Genomic DNA, 9,151 nt, shown 5'->3' with positions numbered 1-9,151 from the left:
CATTCGGTAGCAGCAACAATTTATGAAGATCTCAAAGATAAGATTGATTTCTTGGGAGGAGAATAAAATAATGAGATTAGAAAATTGAATGAACAAAACAACAAGGAAGTACATTCTGAGAAAGCGCCCTGCAACATGTGCAAGAAAATGCAGAGCTTTCAGCTGAAGAAGGACATCTCGTTTTTCCGGAACTTTGACCAGATTTCTGCATAAAACGACCGCGACAAGACTCGAACCTGCAATCTTCTGATACCATCATCACTACGATTACCGAAGTCAGACGCCTTATCCATTAGGCCACGCGGTCAATAGATGCAACACTGTACACAACGTCAGTACCATGTGAATACCTTCCGTGGTTTATTTATTGTCAGTTCTATTTTTGGATGCTTCGCTGATTCCCAGATGCCACACATTGAAGGGGAATCCCCAGCGTTTCTAACCGGCAGAAAACTGAAGTTCATTACTAACATTCTTGGCTACCTGTCTGTGTGGAGTTTGCACGTTCTCCTCGTGTGCGTGGATTTCCTTCAGGTGTTCCGGTTTACTGGCATCTCCAACGATGTGCAGATTAGGTGGATTGGCCAGGCTGAATTTACCCTTATTGTCAGGGGGATTAGCAGCGTAATTACGTGTGGTTGCAGGGAGGGATTCTCTGTCAGGGAGTCGGTGCAGAATGTCTGGGCTGAATGGCCTCCTTCCGCGCTGTTGGGATCCGATGCCTCCTCTACATCCTGTGTTAAATCTTCAATGCCTGTCCCTGAATCCTTCTGCTCGCAGCTAATGCAGCAACTTCCCCCTGTGTACCTTAGTTCAATGTGTTATACTGTTTACACGTCTCTTACATCACCACTCAATCCCGTTCGCTGCAAAGAGAGAAAATCCGAATTATCCAGCCAAACCTTCGCGCTAAAATCCATCATCGCTGGATCCAAAGCAGTAAATCGCCTCTTCGCCCTCCTAAGGACCCTCACACACTTTCTAAAGTGTGGTTACCGGGTCTGGGTGCAATCCTAAAACAGCCGCAGTTCAGCAGAGCTTTATAAAGATTGAGCATAACTTCCCATCTTTTATACTCAATGGCTCCGTAGAACCATAGAACCATAGAAAATTACAGCTCAGAAACAGGCCTTTTGGCCCTTCTTGTCTGTGCCGAACCATTTTTTGCCTGGTCCCACTGACCTGCACTTGGACCATATCACTCCACACCCCTCTCATGAACCCGTCCAAGCTTTTCTTAAATGTTAAAAGTGCAGATTTACCACTTTATCCGGCAACTCATTCCACAGTCCCACCACTCTCTGCGCGAAGAGGCGCCCGCTAATATTCCCTTTAAACTTCTCTCCTTTCGCCCATAGCCCATGCCCTCTGGTTTTTTTCTTCCCTTGCCTCAGTGGAAAAAGCCTGCTTGCATTCACTCTATCTATACCCATTAAAATCTTATACACCTCCATCAAATCTCCCCTCATTCTTCTACGCTCCAGGGAATAAAGTCCCAACCTATTCAATCTCTCTCTGGAGCGCAGCTTCTCAAGTCCCGGCAACATCCTTGGGAACCTTCTCTCCACTCTTTCAACCTTATTTACATCCTTCCTGTAACTAGGTGTCCAAAACTGTACACAATACTCTACATTTGGCCTCACCAATGCCTTATATAACCTTACCATAACACTCCAACTTTTAAACTCGATACTCCGATTTATAAAGGCCAATGTACCGAAGGCACTTTTTACGACCCTCTCCACCTGTGACGTCACTTTTAGGGAATTCTGTACCAGTATTCCGAGATCCCTCTGTTCAACTGCACTCTTCAGAGTCCTACCATTTACCCTGTACGTTCTTCTTTAGTTTGTCCTTCCAAAGTGCAATATCTCACACTTGTCTGCGTTAAATTCCATTTGCCATTTTTCTAATTGATCCAAATCCCTCTGCAAGCTTTGAAAACCTTCCTCACTGTCCACTGCACCTCCAATCTTTGTATCATCAGCATATTTGCTGATCCAATTTACCACATTATCATCCAGATCATTGATATAGATGACAAACAACAATGGACCCAACACCAATCCCTGCGGCACACCACTCGTCACAGGCCTCCACTTAGAGAAGCAATCCTCCACAACTACTCTCTGGCTCTTCCATTGAGCCAGTGTCTAATCCAATTTACTACGTCCCCATGTATACCCAGCGACTGAACCTCCCTAACTAATCTCCCATACGGGACCTTATCAAAGGCCTTGCTGAAATCCAGGTCGACAACATCCACCGCCTTCCCTTCATCCACTTTCCTGGGAAACTCCTCGAAAAACTCTAATAGATTGGTCAAACATGACCTACCACGCACAAAGCCATGTTGACTCTCCCTAATAAGAACCAGTCTATCCAAATATTTGTAGATCCTATCCCTTATCACTCCTTCCAATAACTTGCCCACCACCGACGTCAAACTTACTGGCCTATAATTTCCCGGATTACTTTTGGTAGCTTTTTTAAACAACGGAACAACATGAACCACCCTCCAATCATCCGGCACCTCCCCGGTGAATACTGACATTTTAAATATGTGTGCCAGGGTCCCTGCAAGTTCAACACTAACTTCCCTCCAGGTCCGTGGGAGTACCCTGTCCGGTCCTGGGGATTTATCCACTCTGATTTGCCTCAAGACAGCACGCACCTCCTCCCCTTTAATCTGTAAAGATTCCATGACCTCCCCACCTGTTTGTCCTATTTCCGTAGACTCCATGCCCGTCTCCTCAGTAAATACGGATGCAAAAAAAACATTTAGTATCTCCCCCATCTCTTGTGGCTCCATACACAGTCTACCACTCTGGTCTTCAAGAGGACCAATTTTATCCCTCACTATCGTTTTGCTCCTAACATACCTACAAAAGCTCTTTGGATTTTCCTTCACCCTGTCTGCCAAAGCAACCTCATGTCTTCTTTTAGCCCTCCTGATTTCCCTCTTAAGTAGCTTCTTGCACTTTTTATACTCCTCGAGCATCTCATCTGTTCCTTGCTGCCTGTACATTTCATACAACTCTCTCTTCCTCTTAATCAGTGTTACAATCTCCCTCGAGAACCAAGGTTCCTTATTCCTATTTACTTTGCCTTTCATCCTGACAGGAACATACAAACTCTGCGCTCTCAAAATTTCTCCTTTGAAGGCCTCCCACTTTCCATTTACATCCTTACCAGAAAACAGCCTGTGCCAATCTACACTTCCCAGATCCCTTCTCATTTAATCAAATTTGATCTTTTTCCAGTTCACAGCTTCAACCCGAAGACCAGGTCTATCCTTATCCACGATCAGGTTGAAACTAATGTCATTATGATCACTGGATCCAAAGTGTTCCCTCACACTCACATCCATCACCTGCCCTAACTCATTTCCCAAAAGGAGATCCAATATCGCATCCTCTCGAGTTGGCACCTCTATATAATGATGCAGAAAATTCTCCTGAACACATTTTACAAACTCGACCCCGTTTAAACCTTTAACAGTATGCGAGTCCCAATGTATATGTGGAAAATTAAAATCCCCCACTATCACAACTTTGTGTTTCTTGCGGTTGTCAGCTATCTCTCTGCTGATTTGCTCCTCCAATTCTCGCTGACTATTGTGTGGTCTATAATAGAAACACATTAATGTGGTCATACCTTTCCTGTTTCTCAGCTCCACCCATAGGGCCTCTGAAGACAAGCTCCCTAATTTATCCTGCCTGAGTACCGCTGTAACATTTTCCCTGACCAACAATGCCACCCCCCCCCACCTTTTATCCCTCTGCCTCTATCCCGCCTGAAACGCTGGAACCACGGAACATTCAGCTTCCAGTCCTTCCCCTCCTGTAGCCAAGTTTCACGAATGGCTACAATGTCATATTTCCATGTGTCTATCCACGCCTTCCGCTCATATGCCTTCCCCACAATACTCCTGGTATTGAAATAGGCACACCTCAAAAGGTTATTTCCACCACACTCAACCCTTCCATTTGTGATTTTACTTGAACTAAACTGTCTTTTTACCCATTGAGAAGTAAGAAGTCTCACAACACCAGGTTAAAGTCCAACAGATTTATTTGATGGCTTACTTCTTACTGTGTTTACCCCAGTCCAAAGCCGGCATTTCCACATCATGGCTTCCATTTATGAAGCAAAACTGCAGCTTCTGAATCTGCAAGAGAATCTTTCTGGACAAAGCCGGAATTTGCAAGGATTTCAGCCACTGAGACATTGTCTGGCCGTCTGTGTATCATCGCCCGAACTCACTCTATCCATGTCTATCCCTCCACCCACTCGTGAACTGTATATGGAGGGGGGATCTTGTTGGTTAATGACTGAGTGCACACCATCTGTATCTTCATTTCATCAAGTAGAATTCAACTTGTGAACAAGATCATAATTTCAACCAGTTCTGGGTTAATCCAGGCACATCTCTGATTGATTGCAGCTCCCCGAATGTGGGGAACAGACACTGTAAGCATCGCCGGCCTCAGAGGCTTTAATAGTTACTGAGCTGGGAAACTCCAATTATTCTCCCCGAATCCACAGCACAGAGCAAGAGGAGAGGAAAGCCTGTCCTCGGAGCTGTCAATCTGAGACACAGTTTGAAATGTCAATGTGCAGAGATGTCAGCGAGAGTGTGCTAAAGGGACGGCTGGGTTAGACTAATGTTACTGTGTTTGTATGTCCGCTCTCAGCGCCTGATTTCCCAGTCCTTCTTGTGTCAAATCACAAGATTCTCCTGTCATTGGATCGCGCTGCTCAGACCTGAAGAGAGAATTTAAGGGAAGGTTTTGGCCGATTTCAAGGTTTCAGTCGACAAACGAAGACTAAGTCAGCGCTCAACTGACAGAGCGCGATCAATGCAGCAAAGAAACGGGTTGAAATGGGAATTGCTGCCTTGAATTCAGATGGAGTTTTCACGACAGGAAACGTTCGGATTTCAGTAACAGAAATAAGTCAGTCTGAGAATCTAGATTGTCTAATTTTAATTGCGGTGGGAGAGTTTGTGAGGAGAGAGAAAAACACTGCTGGAGGATCCGGAAGCTGACAACAGCTTGTCTCTGCTCCGTCCGCTCTCTTCCTTTAAGCTGCTCTGTGCCGCCACCACTGGTTTCATTTCGGACCCAGTTCTGACTCTCACACACATTTTCCACACACTCTCGGATATCATTTTGTACCAGAAATATATCTTATGCGTAAACATGGCAACAATTGCTTTCTCAATGATCTGCCCTGCTCGGTTCGATCTGCTAGAAATTATTGGGCGATTTTAAAGCAACATCGATTTGGTTGCAGAATTCTCCAACATCTGAATATATTCCATGACTTTATCGCTTGTGTTTGGAGTCCAGGGCTGAGTGACCACTGAATCCATAGACATTTTGAAATTAATTCTGACATGAAATTTCCTGATGTCTTATGATTGTCTATAATTCTCTTTTACTAACGTTCCAATATGGTTAATCTTCCTTATATTCCACATGTTCGTTCCATTCCCAAACTGTTTTAAGCAGGAATAACGAACGCCCAGTGATGACCAGCTTGCAGCATGTTTTGAATGAACACGATATTTTATCATCTAAGCAGCATTTTGAAATTCTCATTCATTCAATGTATTCTGATGAAGTGTATTTCTTATGTCCTGTGTGTCATTACACAAGAATCTTTCTCTGAAATAAGACCTTGTTTTGTCCTTGTGCTGCTCTTTTTCTTTCTTCTCAAGTCATGATTTTTCTCATGAAAGTGACAGCACAGAAGCCATTCGGCCCATATTGTCGATGCCAGCACTGTCCCCGGTTTTGATAGAAAGAGCCCACAGTAAATTACAATTCAATATCACGGGCTGCCCTGGAGAAGCCAATTAAACATTTCCAATCTCGCTCACTGCGCACAGAGTTTGAACCTTCGCGAGGAAACGATGGTTTTGAGTCCAACGCCTGAACCACTCAGCCAGCGCAGCTGCTTATCTCTCAAGATGATGTAATCACCTCAGCAATGTTCATGTTAACTTCATCAAGCACCAGGATTGTGCAGTGAACAGTGTGTGAGCTGACATGTGTTCCTCCATTTTTATTTGGTGTCCTTATGTTTGACTGAGAATTCATTTATTCAATTATTCTTCTATTTCAATATTGTTTGCAGGATAAAGAAATTGAAACCGAATTCTCCGTCCGAAATAAATAAAATTAAAATGGGAAGCGTGTTTATAGGCGATTGCTGTGTTCGAATTATATTTTGTGCACATGCCTTGAAACACAAAATTAAGTCGCAACTGCATCACGAGTGCGATGGCCGGGAATCGAACCCGGGTCAACTGCTTAGAAGGCAGCTCTGCTCACCACTATACCACCATCGCTCACTATATTTGGCCGTTTGTTACTTACATTTGTTATAATTACAGAACTACCTTAGTTGCCGATTTCCTCAGACACCAGATGATCCTGAGGCACATTTTGGAAACTGAAATTGTTTACTCTCGTTATTTGGACAGTTTAAGCCTACTTTTTAACATTGTACCTGCCTGGGAACTCATTGAATACTTTTGAGGACTGTTCCTTCAGTTAAAAAAAGTCTCCAATCAAAGCAAATTTAGATTCCAAGTCTAACGCCTTAACCACCATGAACACGTAGCTGTTTATTGGCCAGTCGATGCAACCACCTCAGGAACGTTCATATTGACTTCATCGGGATTATTGAGATCACAGTCATGGACGTCAACTGTGTTCGGTTCCCTTTACTTTATATCTTTGTCTCCGACTGAGAACTCATTCATTAACACAGAGACTTCTTCCGATGTTTCAATATTTGTTTCTGTGGAAAGAACTTGAAGCGGAATTTTCCGTCCAAATAAATAATATTTAAACGGGTAGTCCTTTTTGTTTCATTACCGCCAAATTCTGCGTTTGAACTGTTTTTCACCACATCATTTGAAACGCAAGAGGCCGTGGATAAGGGCCTAAATAACTGATCAGTGCAATGGCCGGGAACCGAATCCGGGCCGACTGCTTTGAAAGCAGCCATCCTCACCACTACAACACCATCGCTTGCTCTGCTGAAGTGGCTGTTGTTTTCATTAATTATAATTACGGAAGTTCTTTCGTTGCGAACGAAGGTGTGTCCAAAACACAATTTGTAAACTGATCTTGGCTGTCGCGTTTTTCTGCACTGTTGAACCCCCCTTTTCACTGTTGTTTCTGACTGAGAACTCATTGATTAGCTTTGAGGCCTATTCTTCCATTGCAAGAAAGTTTACACTGGAAGCAAATTGAAGAAATATTTCCATTAATAACTCATGAATAATGAGAATCTTGAGTGAATTTCATTTGAGGTGTTCTATTCCGACCTGCGATAGCTAATTAAATAAGTCACCACTGTGATGGCCAGGAACCCTGATCAAATGCTCGCACAGTCACCATCGCTCACTTGACTCTTCCACCCCTCTCTGTGTTTGTGGAACGAATACACATGTAATGAAGCAGCATAGAAATCAGAGATTAGAGCATACTATAACAGACATTCCAGCTATGGGAACATTACCTTGGCCGATAGATCGGAATCAGCAGGGTCCCCCAGTCAGAAAGCAGATCTCTGGGACATAGAATTTGATGAATATCATGTTTTGCAATCACTTTAATCGGTAAGTACCATGTTGATGCTATTTCACTCCAATGCAAAAAGCTTCTGAACGATTCGTTTCCTTGTTGCACAACTCGCGTTCAGCGAGGAGATGGCGGCAGTGAACAATAATTGAGATTTGCCGTTTGTGTCCACACATCTGGACAGGAATGGAGCTGCTGCTGCCCGCAGAGGTGGCCAAGCAAGAGGCACAGATGTTGACAAACTGCACCCGCTCCAAGTAGATTAACAATATTACTGAACAAAAAAAAAGGAACTATGACAATCTCTTTGAAAGTATTACACCAACACCTCTTAAAGAATCAATTTGCTGTAACTAATTCAATATGAACCTATTCAATGTCAGCCCTATTCCTTGTCAGTTCTCAAACCAGCATTGACTGGTTAGAAGTTTTAAAGAATCAATTTGCTGTAACTAATTCAATATGAACCTATTCAATGTCAGCCCTATTCCTTGTCAGTTCTCAAACAAGCATTGACTGGTTAGATGTTTTAATCTTATCCGACAACAGTTAGGAATATTCTCAGAGAAGTGAAACTGTCGCCCTGAACTTCATAGAATCCCTACAGTACAGAAGGAGGCCATTCGGCTCATCGAGCCTGCGCCATCAGCAATCCCATGCAGGCCCGTAACCCCACGTATTTAACATGCTAATGCTCATGACAGTAAGGGGCAATTGAACATGACCATTCCACCTAACCCGGCACTTATTTTCATGGCGGAACGTGCGATTCTGAAAAGACAAAATCGCCACTGGTGCCTCAAATGAAATTGGAGTCTGCTTCGGAGCTTCTGAAACCACATGTTCTCATGGTGGCAAACTCTTGCCCAGAGCTGGTGTCCTGATTTGAATCGATTTCCAGCTGGAGTTTCTCCTTTGGATGAGGAATATGGAATGGTGCTGAATTATTCACCCCTCATACATAAACTTCACGTTGGTTCGGAAACCTCAAAGTAAGTCATCATTTCACCCTCAATCAGTGGTTCAACACGAAGACGGAGAAAATGCATCCACGACGAGGATGGGATTCGAACCCACGCGCGCAAAGCACAATGAATTAGAAGTCCATCTCATCACGCATTTGCGTTCACGTTCCCCCAAACCAGCTCTTGTGTTCTTAACACCCGTAACAAGAGGACATTTCTCCCGCAGGACAATGTTGTGTTCCTGCTCTCTCGTTACTCTCGGTTCGTTCTTACTCTTCTGTTCGATGTAAATCCATAGAAAGGAAAGAGGGAGACAGTTAATTTCTCAGGTCACTCCAGGTCAGAAGGTTGCGTGTTTAATTCACGTCAGGCTCCTGGAGGGCTTTGCAGTTGGTCTTTGGATTCTGCATCCGGGGAAAGTTGATTGTTTGCAAATGTTCGCGAAATTATACATTTCAAAATTATGATGAAATGATATTTTAGGGATACCTCCGGTTTCCACGAGCAGGTCATATTTTTGCTGTTTGTAAATTTAAAGCAACGTCCATGGTTCGAGATGATTCAGCGGACATCTCAGGGGAGGGC

At 43.7% G+C, this 9,151-nt stretch overlaps 2 non-coding genes across 2 annotated transcripts; both read right to left on the bottom strand.

Annotated features, from left to right (window-relative positions):
• Positions 1–215: 215 nt before the first annotated feature.
• On the bottom strand, positions 216–307 carry trnar-ucg (transfer RNA arginine (anticodon UCG)). The gene is given in 2 exon segments: positions 216–251; positions 271–307. It is a non-coding gene; the product is annotated as a tRNA-Arg (tRNA).
• Positions 308–6,286: 5,979 nt separating this feature from the next.
• Positions 6,287–6,358, bottom strand: trnar-ucu (transfer RNA arginine (anticodon UCU)). The gene has a single exon. It is a non-coding gene; the product is annotated as a tRNA-Arg (tRNA).
• Positions 6,359–9,151: the final 2,793 nt, after the last annotated feature.

Source organism: Mustelus asterias, unplaced genomic scaffold (genome assembly GCF_964213995.1).
Source record: "Mustelus asterias unplaced genomic scaffold, sMusAst1.hap1.1 HAP1_SCAFFOLD_1027, whole genome shotgun sequence".
Taxonomy (NCBI): domain Eukaryota; kingdom Metazoa; phylum Chordata; class Chondrichthyes; order Carcharhiniformes; family Triakidae; genus Mustelus; species Mustelus asterias.
Note: the sequence above shows the minus strand (reverse complement) of the source record. Positions and strands in the feature narration are given on the sequence as shown.